This window comes from Pithys albifrons, chromosome 5 (genome assembly GCF_047495875.1).
Source record: "Pithys albifrons albifrons isolate INPA30051 chromosome 5, PitAlb_v1, whole genome shotgun sequence".
NCBI classification, from domain to species: domain Eukaryota; kingdom Metazoa; phylum Chordata; class Aves; order Passeriformes; family Thamnophilidae; genus Pithys; species Pithys albifrons.
Genome location: NC_092462.1, coordinates 37,068,993 through 37,085,176, shown reverse-complemented (window position 1 = coordinate 37,085,176; position 16,184 = coordinate 37,068,993). Strand labels below are relative to the sequence as shown.

Here is a 16,184-nt window from a genome sequence, read left to right as displayed (position 1 = left end):
GCAAGGCACACTCCAGTTTGCCCAGCAGTTTCTATCATCCTAAAGATCTGTAATGGACAATTTCTGCTTTTTAAATCTGTCCCTGGTGTTCCATGAGTCCCCAGAGATATCTCATGCCCAAAGGAAGCATTACAAATTACTCTGCTGTTTTATTTTCTTCGGGGGTTTTTTTGTTGTTGTTTTCCTTTTCTACCTCCAGAGGAAAGTTAATTACATCTTAGTGTCATGTAAAATGACCCAGATTAAGTGCAACAACTATTGAGAAAAAAATGCTCTTGCTGTAATGCAAACAGAAGAAACTCCGCTCATGAACCAAACAAAAGGGATTTGTCTCACCTGCATGTTGACATCTAAAATGTCCCCAAAAGTTACTCATCCTAAAGGACAAATGACTAGTTAAGGAATTGACATGTGATGTGAGATGATCCTCAGCCAAGGTATCAGAGGCAGTCATGAGCTCACACCCTAGGAGAGAGAATGTAAGTGGTGCTTTATCTTATGCTATGTCTTATGCCAGAAAGGCTGGCATAATATTTTAAGTGACAGACACCATTAATTTTTTTGCAAACAGAACATAAGGCAGAGTAAAGCAACATCTCATTCAGCTGTGAGGAGCTGGCCTTCAGTCAAGCTCTTTCTTGTGTCAAGGTTTTGCTCTACCCTGGTGTTTTTTGTCTGTGTCAGCCTCCTGAGTGCAGCCTTTGCTTCATGTTTCTTAGGCTGTAGATCAGAGGGTTCAGTGTGAGGAGTGCCAGGGTATAGTTCACAGTGGCCACTTTGTCTTCCTCCACTGAGAAAATGGAGCCAGGATGCACACAAATAAAGACAACGCTTCTGAAGAACAGGCTGACCATGGTCAGGTAAGAAGTACATGTGTGGAAGGCTTTCAGCCAGCCAACAGCAGAGTTGATGGCAGCAAGGCCATAAGTTTAGGAGGTGGAGACGATGCTCAGAGCACTGAGCACAAAAGACAGGGGGAGAAGCACCAACTTGCTGCTGTGTGCCTAAGCAGGTATAAAAGATCCCTTTGTGGATACTACAGAAGAAGTGGTTGATCATGGTGATGGCATGTTCCCCAGCACTGCTAATTCCTGTGCACGTAGGGGTCCTCTGGAAGCAGAGTCCCAGGGCTCTGTAACCTTGGTAGTCTTCAGACTGCCCCTGGCTGTATCACTGGTGCCCACATGGAACAACAGAAGTGGTTAATGGTTACTTTGAGAAGTTGTGAGAATTCTGCTTGAATAAAGCTTTTGAAATCAAACACAGAATTCACTTTTTAGGTCTTAAGTTTTGCACCTAATAAACAAAAACTATGGATATAGTAACTGCACTGCTCTGAATATGCAATTATTCTTCAAAGGACCTTAAAAATCACAGCTGTCTGCATAATGGTTTTCACCACTATCAATCTGAGTCACTCTTTAGTGTTTCCAAGGTTACTGGTGTTGTCTTATGCCCTTTGCTAAATGTTCTTTCCATCATAGTAGTCACTAAATAGTCAAAGGTTGGATGAGTCTTTGCGCAACCTGGCCCAGTGGAAGGTGTCCCTGCCCATGACAGAGGGGCAAAACTTGGTGATCTTAAAGGTCCCTTTCAACCCAAGCTGTTCTATGATTCTATAATTCTATGAAAGATTTGTGAAGAGAATATGAGTTAGGGAAGAACCTCCATCACAACTTTCTAATATTTGTTTTGCTTACAAATTTGCAATAGGATATACACTGTGGGCAGTCATACCACGCTAAATTTGAGAGCACCACGAAGCATGGGGTAACTTTGAGTTCATAGAGCTAAAAGTAGATTTTCACCAAATGAAGTTAATTCATGTTTTTATTTTTCATAAGATGGCAAATAATATCTCCTACTGGCAATTGTAAGCAAAATGTAAACAATGTCTGTGTTAAAGAATCACTTGTAAATATACTTTTTTAAATTCTCCCAAATAGTTTTCATGTCTTTTAATTTTACTTCAATAAATTTCTGGGACAAATATAGAGTTAGTCTGATAGATCAGTGTAAGAACCAATACACACACAGATAAACACAGATGACCAAACCACGGCTAAGGTATTAAGGAAAAGTTTATTTCCAAGTTGTAAACCATAAATACACTGCTAAGTCATGCAGTGGGTGAAAGAGCAAAGTCACAGGCCCGTCCTGATGCTTTTGTAACACATTCCACATGCAGGTAGCTTCAAGGCTGTTTCCACTTGTGCTTTCGTGGTTTCTCTCTCCCTCAGCAGGGGCCTCAAATGAGTCTATGAGAAAGTGTTATCTCTACACAGGAATCCTACTTCTCAAAACAGGCAGAGGACAAATATCAGGAGGTGTAATAAGAGGGATTTTCCCACACTGATCTTTCCCTAGCATTGCCAGCATAGGCCTAGCACTGCCAGCTGCAAAAGTCTCTGAGTGAAAACAATTCTAAAAGCAATTTATTCTCTTTTCTCCTCACCAATCTTACATTTTCAGCCCCTTTCTTTCCATGGTCAGGGATAGGGTTAAAAAAGGCAAGTCTAATCTGGAATTTGATCTGGCAAGGAATGCAAAGGACAATAAGAAAGTATTCTAGAAATACATAAATAGCAAAAGAAAAGGCGTGAAAAAAGCTCAGGTACTCAATGCCTTATTGGCATGCCTCTACTAGTAAAATAATCCTTCAGGAATCCCAAGCCACTGAGACTAGAGGGGTAAGTCTGGAATATTCTGTGAATGTAATTTATACTAGAGAAAAATATCCTAAAGCATTGTACATGGAGAAGTCTTTTGAAAAACTCAATACGACTTTGTTTTCATTCCAAGCATTTTGAAATAGTGACATCTAATGCCTCTCTTATAACTCTTAATTATTTAATCCCTTAAATTAAACACCAGTTCAAATGGTTTTTTGTTGCATTAATCTTCACCAGTCAGGAAAAGAATCCTTTTAGTCAGTAGGAAAAATATCTATAAGGCTATTTAAGTGTAAATCATAGGTTAAACAAAAACAAAAAAAAAAAGGAAGATGCATTTTATTAGAATGCTTTGTGTTTAATTTAAGTAAACTGGAAAGGCAAGAACAGAAATGTGAATAATTCCAACATAACTACTCAAGGTAACACCCACTCAGTGACATCAAAAAGAGCATGCAGAATGCCCCAGGAACTTCTCTGCAGACCACAGTTAACCTGTAAGTCAGTACGACAGGATGCATATTGACATAAGTTGTGAAAAACAGAAACACCCAAAAGAATTAGAGATCCTACATATAATGAAAATATCTATAGCTGTGAGTTAAGATATAAACACTAATCATAAGAAAATCTCCTTGAAAGGGAACATTACCTGCAGGGACAAAGAAGCAAGTATGTCCTTGAGAAGGTAGTTGTATAATTTCCAGTATCAAATGAAATCATTTTCTCTGAAACCAAGAAACAACTATTATATATCTATTCTGAGCAAAGTTGGATAGTCATTGTGGCTTATTGCCCTAATTGATAGGATGCATCTGGATTTACAGCTACAAGAGGGAAATAGCATGTCTAGAGCAGAGAACAGAACTGTAACTATGAATTTATCAATTTATATAAGTCAAAGGGTTTATCAGTGTCAATATAGTACAATTCTAGCAGCAGCACCTTTTCTTCCAGTATCAGTCCTCTAAATTACCTTGTAAATACATCACACATTAGTGCACAATTAAATCTGCAAGGTCTTTGGTAACCCTAACAATTCATATTTACGTTCATATTTGTACATAAAGATGCCCAATCTGAAGTATGAAATACATAAAGTTAGAAGCTTACATATAGTATTTTCTCTCAAGTATTCCCACACAAATAATGTAGAAAATGAAGCATGGGTAAGTGCATATTAAAAAAGTCTTTTTTAGTTTTCCCTTTATTTCTTCAGATGGAATCAGCCACAATATCCAGAGCCAATCTGAACACATTTTATTAAAGGGAATCCAGCAAGATATAGTTCTTACTAGAAATATCAGAACACTTTGTGGAAGGTAATCAAGCATGAAGTTATTGCAGAGCACTGGCTAGGACAGGCTGGAATTTCTTGTCAATTCTGAAAAAGAGAGTCCAGCATAGAAAAAAAAAAGGAAATAATCTAAGACTTTCAGCAGAAAAATTTTTGGGCAATTTTGATTCACAGAAACATTCAAAAGTATTATTTTTGTCCTATGGTGGAATGAAGATTGATGGCAAGACTTTGAATGTTAACATACTAATTCTGAATATTCTGTGACGTTGTCCATATTGCAGCATTCCATCAGCATGGATACATTTAGTCTTCTCAACCACACAGACAGAAGTCAAAGCCAGAAGAAGTTTGAGCTCTTGCCTTTCACAGCCTTCTCAATCTCTGGTTCTGAAAGGGGAATGGGGGGGATCTCTTACAGTAAAAGTCTGATATAACTATATAATTTAAATCCTAAGGAAAAAAAACATGCACAGTTGCTAATTTCAGTTCATAAATTAAGAATAATGCAACTATAAACACAGAAAATTAAAGATAATTTACAGCTAATCACAGTAAATGCATTTCAGTAGCTCCTACAGGAATGTATGACCAGCTTCATCTAATAGCAGAGAAGTGTTAATAGAACAAGATGGGATTTCTTTCCCCTTGAAGTGTGCTGTAAATAAGCAGCAGCATTCCCACAGCTGAGAGAAGAATTGACCATGAATTATTTATACTGTCTGGAATAGATTTAGATTCTTTTAGACATTCTGTGAGTTTTGCAGTCAAGATGCAATCTTTCAATAATTCAGATGTCATCAGAAAAGAATAAGAAGTCATGTTTGGATACATCATAGTAAATAAGTTTATAAAGTGTTGAAAATATACAATGCAAGGACAAAACAAAGTTAGTGTTTAGTTGGCATTTGAATTAAATTGTTTATATTATTAGGTTGACTATGAGCTACAAAATAAGATGTTTTAAAATCATGTTGTCCTGTAGAGAATTAGGATGAACAAGAAATATTTATGTGTCAGATAGAGATGTTCTGAAAGTATATGTTAATATTGAGAGAGAGAATAAAACCAACTATTATAACTGAATTTATGCAGATCACCTTTTAGATTCTAATTCTGACCAGCTCAAGAGACTTTTTTGAAGTTAGATGTTGCTTTTTAAAGCTCAGGAAAGTAAAGTAGTAAATGGTAACTAAAGTCTAAGTATATAAAATTATTTCCAGTTTTTATCCAATTAATAGTAATCATCTTCTTCCCAGCTTGGTAATTTCTGATTATACTTTCCTATTTCAACTAATTCTTGGTCTTCCCTCAAAAACTGAGGTTTCTTGAGGGAAGCCAGAACTTGGAGGTAGAGTTGTACCATATTTTTCGTAAAAGGAGTTTAAAATTGCCTAAATATTCTTAGTCTACAAGGATGACTCATTTTATCTCACAGGAAAAGTGACCTGAAGTAAGAATTCTCTAAACAATGAACATGAGAACTCATTGAGGAAGCATTGAAGATAAAATTGTCCTCTCCATCCAGTATTGCATAAGACTTTTTCTTTCAGTTTTATTTTCTAGTGTGGAAACTTTGAGTAGCTTTCTTGGATGAATTCTCAGTCCTCTTGAATCGTTATAAAAGTTTCATTTCTTCTGCCCTGTAGCAGCTTAGCTCTAGGTCTGCCCAGAAGCCTGTTTCCCTGTACTGCTCCTGCAACTGCCTGTTTGCTTAATCCCTCCCTAGCTGCTCAAATCCATGCTTTGGAAATTTCTCCCATGTGACCACCCTCAGCTGAGGGCCTCCCTCTAAGAGACCCAGAGTGAAACTAAAGGAAAAACGAAGGCAGCCACATTAATTCTAAAGGTACAGTTACTACTTTTCAATAATAACAGAAAAGCACATTGCATACACAACAGTCCATTGAAGGAAGCAACCAGTCATCCATTTGCCACACAGACATGCATTGGTATAATCACATTTAATTACATTGGCCTCTATATATTTCTATAGCCTTTATAATTTTATTATTTAAAACCAAGTATATGTATATGTTGTTACATATAGCAATGGGAACTTTGCCAAGAACCAAACTGCACTGCTCCACAGGAAGAGTGCAGTCAGCAGCACTGGGGCCATTGTGATGGATCCAGGATACAAATAGATCACTGCTGAAATGATGCTCAGAATTATGTTTTATCCTCACAAATGCACAGGATAGAATAGGGAGGTTTCCCCAATGTATTTTATCCATTTATACTTAGCCGAAACAAGATCCATGTCTCCCCTAATCTTGTACTTCATTTAGGTGGCTGATGCTGTAAGAATTCTTCAGTCTCAGCAGTAATGCAGCAGTTACAAGTGGCAGACACAGAGTGGGCACATTACAGTGGCTGTTTTCACCTCTGCCTCAGGCATCATTAAAAGGAATGATCATCTGCTGGGTTCCAGAAATAGTAATTCTTAAAAGTCCCTGTCTCTCCCAAGACTGCAGAATGTCTAAAGGGTTTTTAGCAAGTTTCAGCTGAAAGCACCATTCCCAGCAGAGTGTTTTATCTGATCAGAGCCCCTTGCTTTTTTTGTTCTGCTGTACTGGTAAGAGGTGGGAGGAGAATCTGATTCAAAAGTAGACTGCAAATAGAACTGCTAGAACAGCCTCCAAGCAATGAGTTACACACACACATACACACACTTTCAGAAATAAAGGCTAGAAAATACAGTCCATTCCTCACCTCAACTAAGAATATGCTTAGTCCTGAGCTAAAGGACTCTGAGTGCAATACAGAACTAAATGTACAGGGAAGGAAACTAAGTTGCAGCATTAAAACTATGTCAGATGTGTTTGCTTTGGATTATCTTTCTGTCCTTGCACACCAAGGTCCTTTTAATTTTGTGTGTGTTAATCCATGGATTTTTCATCATGTATTTTCCTCAATCTATTTTTAACTCCTAAAATAAACTGACTGCTGCTGATGTAACTATAATAAGAGCAAAATCTACAAAACATGCACCAATCTCAACCAAATGGGTTTACTGAATCAAAGTGAACTGATATATGGTAAAATAAATTATCACACAATCTTCTGGTATAGGGAGTGCTAAATTGGAACATTAGCTGAATACTGACAGCTTGAGCAAATATTCATTATATGGTGTCACAGCAGCTTCTATAACACAGTAGTGGGAACTTACATGTTCATAATATCTTAAGGCACTTGTAACCTCCTGCTGATATGGCAGATTTGATGACCAGATGCAATGAGCAGTTATTTGGAGACTATGCCTTAAGACAGAAATTACAGAGAAGGAACTCTGTTTTCTTTTAGGAAAAATTTGCTTTAAAAATCTGGACCAAAAGAGAAATTACAGAAAGGCTAAACACAACTACTTCAACATGAAGGAAGAAGTGATATCTCAAGTTTTTCCAGAGACTACAGTTCCTTTCAACACCAAATGTTTCTTCAGAAAAAGTAATGCAATCTGGGCAACATGTGTAGTGTTCTTGTGCCTCACTGTCTGCTCATATGTTGATTTTAGCCACACCTTTAAAAGTATGTAGTTCAATGTGTTCGAGTACCCAAAGTCATAGCCCTGCATCAGAAAGCCATCCAGATTTTGTTTAAAATATATGGCCTAAAAGAGTGCACCACAAAACATTCTTTTAAGGCAACCTCTTATTCTGATTTTTGAAAAGTTGAAAGTACTTGAACCTTATCACTCTCTGTGGCTGACCAGTATTCCAGGTTGCTTTGCTGTTATGGATGACATGTTGGACTATGATCCTAAAGGTATTTTGCTAACCTAAATGATTCTCTTTGCAAAACCCTTAAATTTTATTGATTTAAACTACTTTTCCCTCAAGCAAACAGATTTAGAAAAAAAACATCAAAAGCCCCCAAAAGTTATCTGAAACTGTTTTCTGAATTAGGCACATCTCCCCATTTGAGAATGATGTATTCAATGTTTGACATTTGTGTTTCCTAAAAAAATGTTGGCACACAATTTATTTCTATCTTCACTGCTGTTATTTGTGATTCCTTACCTTATTTCTGTGTGCCCAAATTGTTTGCAGAAAAACATTGAACCATATTGATCTCCTAAAAAATAATTTGGATAACTGGTAAGTGGGTAAAAGGCATCCAGAAGTACATTTCACAGAATATACCGAATTGGAAGGGACCCACAAGGATCAACTCCACAGGACCATCCCCAAGAGTCACACCATGTGCCTGAGGGTATCATCCAAACACCTCTTGAACTCTGGCAGGCTTGGTGCTATGACCACTTCCCTGATGAGCCTGTTCTAGTGCCCAACCACCCTCTGGGTGAAGAACCTGTCTCTAATATTCAACCTCAACATCCCCCGACAACTTCAGACCTCAGGTCCTGTCACTGCTCACCACAGAAATCAGTGCCTATTCCTCTTCTTCCCCTCATGAGGAAGTTGTAGACTGTGATGAGGTCTCCCCTCAGTTTCCTCTTCTCTAGGCTGAAAATGCTTCTATTCCCTGTAAGAAATTAATCACTCTTACTTCCAGGTCCAATTTCATAAAAGGATAGACACCATTTCATCAATTTTTATTTCCCCTAAAATATGAGATTAGGAAGGAAGTAGGGGAAAGAGAAAAGCATGTAACAGAAGGTAATAACAAACACTAAGACTGAGAGCTTGAGTTGTGTAACAAATTCACTGGATAGTGTCCCCAGAAGCCAGTTTATTTAAAATGTAACAACTTACCTTTCTAGTGAATCAGCCTTAATAAGCAAAATAACAATAAAATCAAAAATTTAAAGCATCAGGTACCTCTTAGCCCCTTCTCCAATATTCCAGAGCTATATTCGGCCTTCTTTCATGAACAGTATCTGTCTCTACATCATCTAGAGGTGTTTTTTTCATTTTCCTTTTAACAAGAATGCAAAAGTAAATTATTATTTCTTATCTTTATGGAGGGCTATGCCCTCATATGAGGGGGAAATGTAGCAAGCACCTACATAAGAGAGAGTGGTGAAAATATAACCTTAGTGTTTGTTATTGTACTGCAAGTTATGAGGGGTGGATAAACAAGAGCTAAATGAGATCCAATCCCATTTCCTACATTGCTGGGAAGTTTGCAGGCAGCATAAGATAAATCTCCCAAGTCATAGGTCATCTTTAATGTTTATAGAGCACTTTCCTTGTGTATGATCCTAGAGTGAGTGATGAGTGCTACAAACGAATTACACTAACATGCACAGTAGCTTGTACTTGCCAGAAATACCAATGAAAGGAATTCAGTATGAAAATAATACATACTTTCTTGGCTAAATAAGAATTTTGCTTTCATAGACTAAAAAATTTGTTTAAAACTCCATAAATTGCCATAATTTAATCATTCTCTACCATCTCAAATAGGAGTTAGCATCAGTTCAAAAGAGTCCCTGGCTCCTGGACAAGAGCCACTATTTCTTTCCTTCCTTACCTTCAGCAGAAATTTGCTGTCTAGTTTAATCACTAGAAACAAACCTTGAATTACTAGTGTTTTTTCAACACCCTGGTTATTCATATTGAAATATTTTGCTAGTTACTATTATCAAGTATTTTTTGTGTTTTGGCTATTCATTTGTTGTTTTGTTGTGGTGTGGTGTGATGTGTAGTGTCATGTGTGTCTCTCCTCCCTCTTGCACTCCCCCCTATCCCCAAGAGTTCTTATTCCACTGTTTATCATCCAGACTTCATTATAAAACCTGAAGAGCTGACCACATAACTTGCATGAACTTCTAACATAGGACTGTCCTATAGATACAGCAGACAACACTGAAATGGGGGGTCCTGGTGTGTGCATGATGGAGTGTAAGGCACATCTATGAGAGATATGCATTTTTCTCTAACCCCACTCTTCTGAAAATAAATTCTACAGACTTAATAATCATTCCACTAGATTCTGACCACAAGCAAAGAAACAACTGTAGTCTGAGTTCAGTGTATGCTTGTGTAAATGTCCACTGCCTTCACACATGCTGAGCCAGCCATGAAAACTGAAGCCATATTCTGACTCATTCAACCTCCTGATGGGTAGGTGGTTCAATGAGTCAGTCTGTATTTTCAAGCACAGACCAACAAACCTGACAAGTGATTCAAGGTGATGGGTTTTATGCTTTTACAGCTATCATACATTCAGTGTCCTTATGTCTAGCTACATTTGCTATCCTTTTCACATCCCTAGTAAAGCTCTGATCCAAGACTCTTGGCAGCCTACTTGACCATATACAGACATGTGTTCATATTTATTAATGGAATTCTGTATTTCATAAGTGCAGCTCTATCTATTTCCATATTTCAACTTGGAAACCACATTCTCATAAAAACCAATTTCTGTTATTGAAAGAGAGATCACCGTAACAAGAGAATTCATTGTTAGGAGAACTACTGTTGAGGAATGATACTTTGACTTTAAATGGTGCAATTTCCGGCACACTTCCAGAGTTTAATGTGCAATCATAGAACAGAAGGGAAAACCAGAGTTTCAAATGTACTCCTGTACTGTTCCTGTCAGAGGTATAAAGGAAACTGTCTTGCTCAATAGGCTTTAGATTATACTATGACAGTATTAAATGCCCTTCTCCAAAAAGAGCAAAAGTCAGTTTTAGCAGAGTTTTGTCAGTTTTAGCACTTTGAGTCTATTGTTGCTTAGAGAGAAAAAAAATTAAGATTAAAAACCAGCCAAAAGAACAAAGTGGAGGGGGAAAGACCAATTTCTACTGCTGCTTCATGCTATAAAATTTCAAATATGCATTTCAAGTTGTGGACAATTTAATACAACTAAATTGTGGAGTAGTTTTATCATTCTTCTTATGGAAGTTTTTGTCTCTCGTGTACTATAACATTTCCACAGTCTGGGCCATTCAGAATTCACTCATATTCTGGAAACAAAAATTTCTTTTTCTAAACAGATCTCTGCCATTTGCTTTAAAATTATCAATATTTATCTAAAAGAGCAATAAGGAATATCAGAGATGGCGGAAGAAATTTGATGCAAAACTGTCCACATTTGTACTCCTCTGTCTGCAGTGCACTCTCCAGTAAGTTTTCATCCATATTGAATACAGAATTGAAACACTTCTCTATATAATTGTCAGTGTACATGAAATATTTTGAATTACTACTACCTTAAATTGTTATTTCTCTATAGAAAAAACTGTTTCCTTGTTAGCACAAAACAACCCCAGGCAAACAAAAAAGCCTCTGCACCTTTAATGCTAGAAAATACTCATAGTCCAAGCAAAAGAAACTAATGGTTTCTTAAAATTCCCAGTGCAAGTAAGTTTATTCAACACCTGCTATTACATTTTCATTATCATAATTCAGTGAAATCCAGGAACTACCACCTGCTAAAGGCAGATTCTTCTGCAGCACTTTTGTCATCTTAGAATTAGGGCATATGCATATATTAGAAAAAGTTCTGGTACTAATATGAAACAAGTTGAAACATTCATTACTCCTAACTACTACAGGTAGTAGGAGGTATTATAGTTATTTGGTTTTCTGATTGTTCAGAAGGAAAAAAATGCTTTTTCCATACTTCTAGGTTCATTTTGTTAGTATCACTCACAAAAAAAAAGAACACTTTCCTAATTAATATTCAGAATATCTGGAGGTTATACTTCTCCAAAATTCCAATTACTTGTACCAAATAAGTACCAAATAGTAATTCCAACAACATTTTTAAATTTTAAATTATTTTGACTGCAATAGCTTTCTTATTAAATATCATTGTATATTACTTCCCTCCATAGTTTCAGGTGCATAAAAGACATAGAAAATAATTTTTAAAAAAATCATCAACTGAACAAAATTATCTCTATACCCAGACTGAAATTATATCAGTTTTGCTGGTCATGAGAAACTAATCTGATAACATGGTCACTAAAATAAACAAAACACAACAACTTTCTGAAGGACAAGTTACTTAAAGTTGCACCTCCAGCAAGGAAATGAAGTGATTCAAGGTCAGCAGGAATGTGGTAGATCAGTATCAGGATAAAACACATGGAGGAAGGGAACAAAATCTGTATTTGGAGAATTTACAGGCAGCAAAAGAAGCACATTCATATAGGTAGCTAAATTCCATAGTCAGCAGGATCAATCTTAAAAAGCTTCAATCGCTATTTGAACAAATTGCACCAGAAGCTTTCACACAAAAATATATTCCCATCCTTGAAGAACACCAAACTCAAAGTTTTTGATTATTTTAATACAGACTGCAAAAAAACAGTGCCACATTAAGTAAATACTTAATGTATTTACTGCATTTCAAAAAGCCATCAGTTTTTATACAATGAAAATAAAAGAATATAGAAGAGCTCACTAAATCAATGTAAGATGCTGCAAAAGCAAAAAGGAAAAAAACAACAGTTTTTATACAAGGCTACAAGTACACAGTCATGTATTAAACAAACACTAGAGTCCTCCTTTCTATTTCTTACCTTTCTTAAGCATTTTGAGGGTGTAGTCCAAAGTCTCATGAGCATTCTGCTCTGGTTTCTTCAAACCACAAAGGCACTCCCACTAGCTTTAGAACACTACAGTTATTTTTCACTTTCTTTAAAGCAAAAGAATTATTGTTTGAAGAGATTTAGTAATGAATTAATGACTCAAAACTTGCTTTATCAAAACTTTGAGCTTCCAATATTAAAAAAAAAAAAATCAAGCTAAAACACCAAAACTGTTCAACACTGAACATTTAATGTTGGATATAGAGGATAGCCCCTTAGGTAAGGCACACAAAGTTTAAGGAACATGATAACATCCTACAAGGCACAAAAAAGGTTTTACCCCACTAAGGAGGCAAATTGAAACAGAAAACTCTCCTTTATTTGCATAGGCACACAAACGTAATTAGGTTCAAATAGAAAACACAAAACAATTTCAGTAAGAAAAAAGAAAATTTAAGCAGTGGGCAAGTGAAAAATACTGTGGAAATTCTCAAATATTTTATGGTTGCTGTAACAGTGCTAAGAACTACCTGACCACTGAGGGCTGAAACTCATCTGAGGTTATCAGAAGTTATCAGGACAGCGGGTCAACATGGAGGATACTAGGTTGGTGCTAAGAACCCAGAGACCAATGGATCATGTTTTTAAGATTGAAGGAATTGTTTTACAACACCACAAACCTGGCAGATAAAGGTCACGCAAGTTTATTTGTTTCATTGTAACAAGGGTCCAGAATCAGCTCTACGCTGATTTTTCTTAAATATTTTATGTTACTTCTGCAAAAGTGTGAATTTATTGCTTGTTTACCCATTTCCCTTTTACTCCCATCTTTTTAATATCAGCAAAAGGAACCAAGATCTTGAAGCAAAATTCAGTAAAACAAGATAGGCAATGAATGTACTTTATGCATTGGATTGCTAAACTGCTACAGGTGTTCTTCTGCAAAAGTTTCATACTAACAGTAAGCAAATCAGGTGCGTTATCTACTTAGGGCTTTTAAAATCCACTTTCCATAATGGCGTTTGAAAACTAGAATATTAAATGTAGCACTGAACATGCCCTCAATAACAGTGCTCTGAGTTTCCCATGTAACTCAGTGAGTGGAGCTTTAAGGCCTTTTTTCTCTACTGCCAAGGTCACAGTTTTACCCTGTAAACAGTGGCTTGTTGCTAAAAAGTCATTGTCAGAAGGACTGTATGGAACATGATAAACTATGATATTGACACCTTTTTTATATGTACCTAGCCAACAAATTACAAGCACAACAGAATAGAAACACATACCAGGATATTAATGAATTACAGCTTCTTTTAAAAAATACCCGTTGTTCCTCATCCACTCCTCTGCCATTCCCACCCCTTTCCCAAATGCCTGAGAGAGTCATGAAGAATGGTGGAAAAGACAATATGAAGATTATCTATCCAAGCATAAAATAATGTTATAAGGTTTTGAAAAGGAGCCTGAGCAAAAACAATAAATTTTCGGAAAAGTAAGAATTAATCTGCAGGTTCAGTTTAAAAAAAATTGGTGACTTTTAGCAAGTCACCTATGCAGGCTTAGCAAGCTGATAGAGTTTATTGACTAATTAAAGAATCAGGTAATGAATGTAGTCAAGGCCTCCCTGTAAAAGTGTGATAAGATAGCAGAGCAGCCAACTGTTGTAGTCATGAACAGATGACAAGTGATAGCATATGAAACAGTCAAATCTAATAGTTAAACAGGCTAAAAACATAGGTAATGCAAACTGCATACCTGAAGAGAAGCTTAACTGACACTTATGGTGCCATTCACTGCTGTATGTAGAAAAAGCAGGATCCATCAGCTGCATTACACTCTTTTTCTCTGGAAGAACTCTGCGAATAATTATTCTTTTGGATGGCCAAACTTTTCCAAACATTTTGTTAAGCAGAAAGCAAATTCACATAGAACTTAACTGGTGAAATGGTTTGGTTCAAAGCATCTCTCAGGAAAAGGATAAATTTGTACAAATTAAATAGTATGAGACAGAGAATTCAAGTCTTGAGGGATACAGTAATAGTTGCTCTTTTCCAGTATGTCTGAAAACATAGAATTATTATGTCTGTTAGCTTTATAAGCAATAAACTTCATCTCTCTGGGACAGGAAGCAGAAAGCCCATATAATGGATAATGTTTGTATTAGAGTGAATAGGACATTTGTCTTAATAAAAGGGAGACTTGCAACTGAGATATTTTGACTCTGGTACTTATTTAAATAAAGGTTGTCCTCACCCTTGTGTGAAAAACAGTTTTTATTTTGGCCTACAAAATCCACATACCCTGACAAGTAATAAAACATGCACGTGATGAAAGATGCTTTTGTGCATGCTGACCTACTCATGATGTAAATCCTGCATGATAGTTGAAAATATGTCAACGTCACAGTTTATATATTATAGACCAGCAGACAAAAACCAACTAAACAGATAACACTGTGTGTCATTTCTTTAAGCAAGCCAAGTCTTGGGATATTTTAAGAACAGGAGGCTTCTGTGGGTCTACTTAGACATTAATATACAGACACAGAAACTCATGTTTCTGGAGCAGCATATAAAGAACATAATATATGATATATTCCTTGAATGCAATTTTAAGAAAAGATAAAGCAAACTGCAGTGAAGTTGATCTTTTTTCAGCCTGATGTATAGCTGTTTGGTTTTGAAATCTTTGTAACAACCAGTTTGATATAAAGATGAAAAATGTGAAAGGGTTTTTTTCATGCTTTTTGAGGTACATAGCTATTTTGATTGCTTAAAAATCTCATGTCCTTTTTTTCTAATATAGATATACTCATTAGAAATGACAGTAAGCCTCTCCTTAAAAGCAGGCACAGGATAATGACCTATTCCTCTGTTTTATGCTTTCTTGGATAATAGAGATTAATACAAGAGGGGTTTCTCCAGCAGTAATAGCAGAAGGGACTTCGAAACATTTTAAAAGCAGCTGATAAGGACAGGAAAAACACTGGTAAAGTAAAATTTGAATCAGATAATGTTATTGCAATATTTACTTTGACCTTTGGTAACACTGAACGCATAACAGACCTATGGGGAGAACTAATAAATTAAGGAGGCTTGTGTTCTTTCCTGATGATTTCTCTTTCTTCTTATAGTAACTTATGTCAAAAACTACAGAATCACTGATTAAGGTCCTGGTTTTCTTTGCACTGTGGGCAGTACACAGAAGTCTGTTCATATTTGTTCCCTCAATCTAATCCATAAGCATTTTAAGAGTTTAGTGACTTTACAAACCAATAGTGTCTTTAATATAAATTGTCACCCAGCCATCATCTCTCCTAGGTAAGAAGGAATTGCCATCCTTAATACATGTCAGAAACTTGACTTCTCCCTCTTTTTCTCCTTCTCACTATATAAACCCATAAATATAGGAGGGGCAGGTCCTGTCTGACCAACCAGACCTCATTTTATGATCAAGTGACCCACCTGGTGGATGAGAGGAAGGCTGTGGATGTGGTCTATCTGGACTTCAGCAAATTTGCTGATGACACCAAGTTGGGAGGAAGTGTCGACCTTCTGGAAAGCAGGAGGGCTCTGCAGAGGGATCTGGATAGACTTTGGAGATGGCCTGATTCCAATGGGATGAAGTTCAAAGATCTGGATTCTGCACTTTGGCCACAACAACCCCCTGCAGCGCTACAGGCTGGGCACACAGTGGCTGGAAAGTAGCCAGGCAGAAAGGGACCTTGGGGTACTAATTGACAGGAAGCTCAACATGAGCCAAC

General features: G+C 36.6%; 1 long non-coding RNA gene across 1 annotated transcript; it reads right to left on the bottom strand.

Annotated features, from left to right (window-relative positions):
• Positions 1-2,157: 2,157 nt before the first annotated feature.
• Positions 2,158-15,954, bottom strand: LOC139671874 (uncharacterized). The gene is made up of 4 exons (XR_011697803.1): positions 15,886-15,954; positions 8,353-8,460; positions 7,995-8,049; positions 2,158-4,359 (listed from the first exon to the last, which is right to left on the bottom strand). It is a non-coding gene; the product is annotated as an uncharacterized lncRNA (long non-coding RNA).
• Between the last annotated feature and the right edge of the window lie 230 nt (positions 15,955-16,184).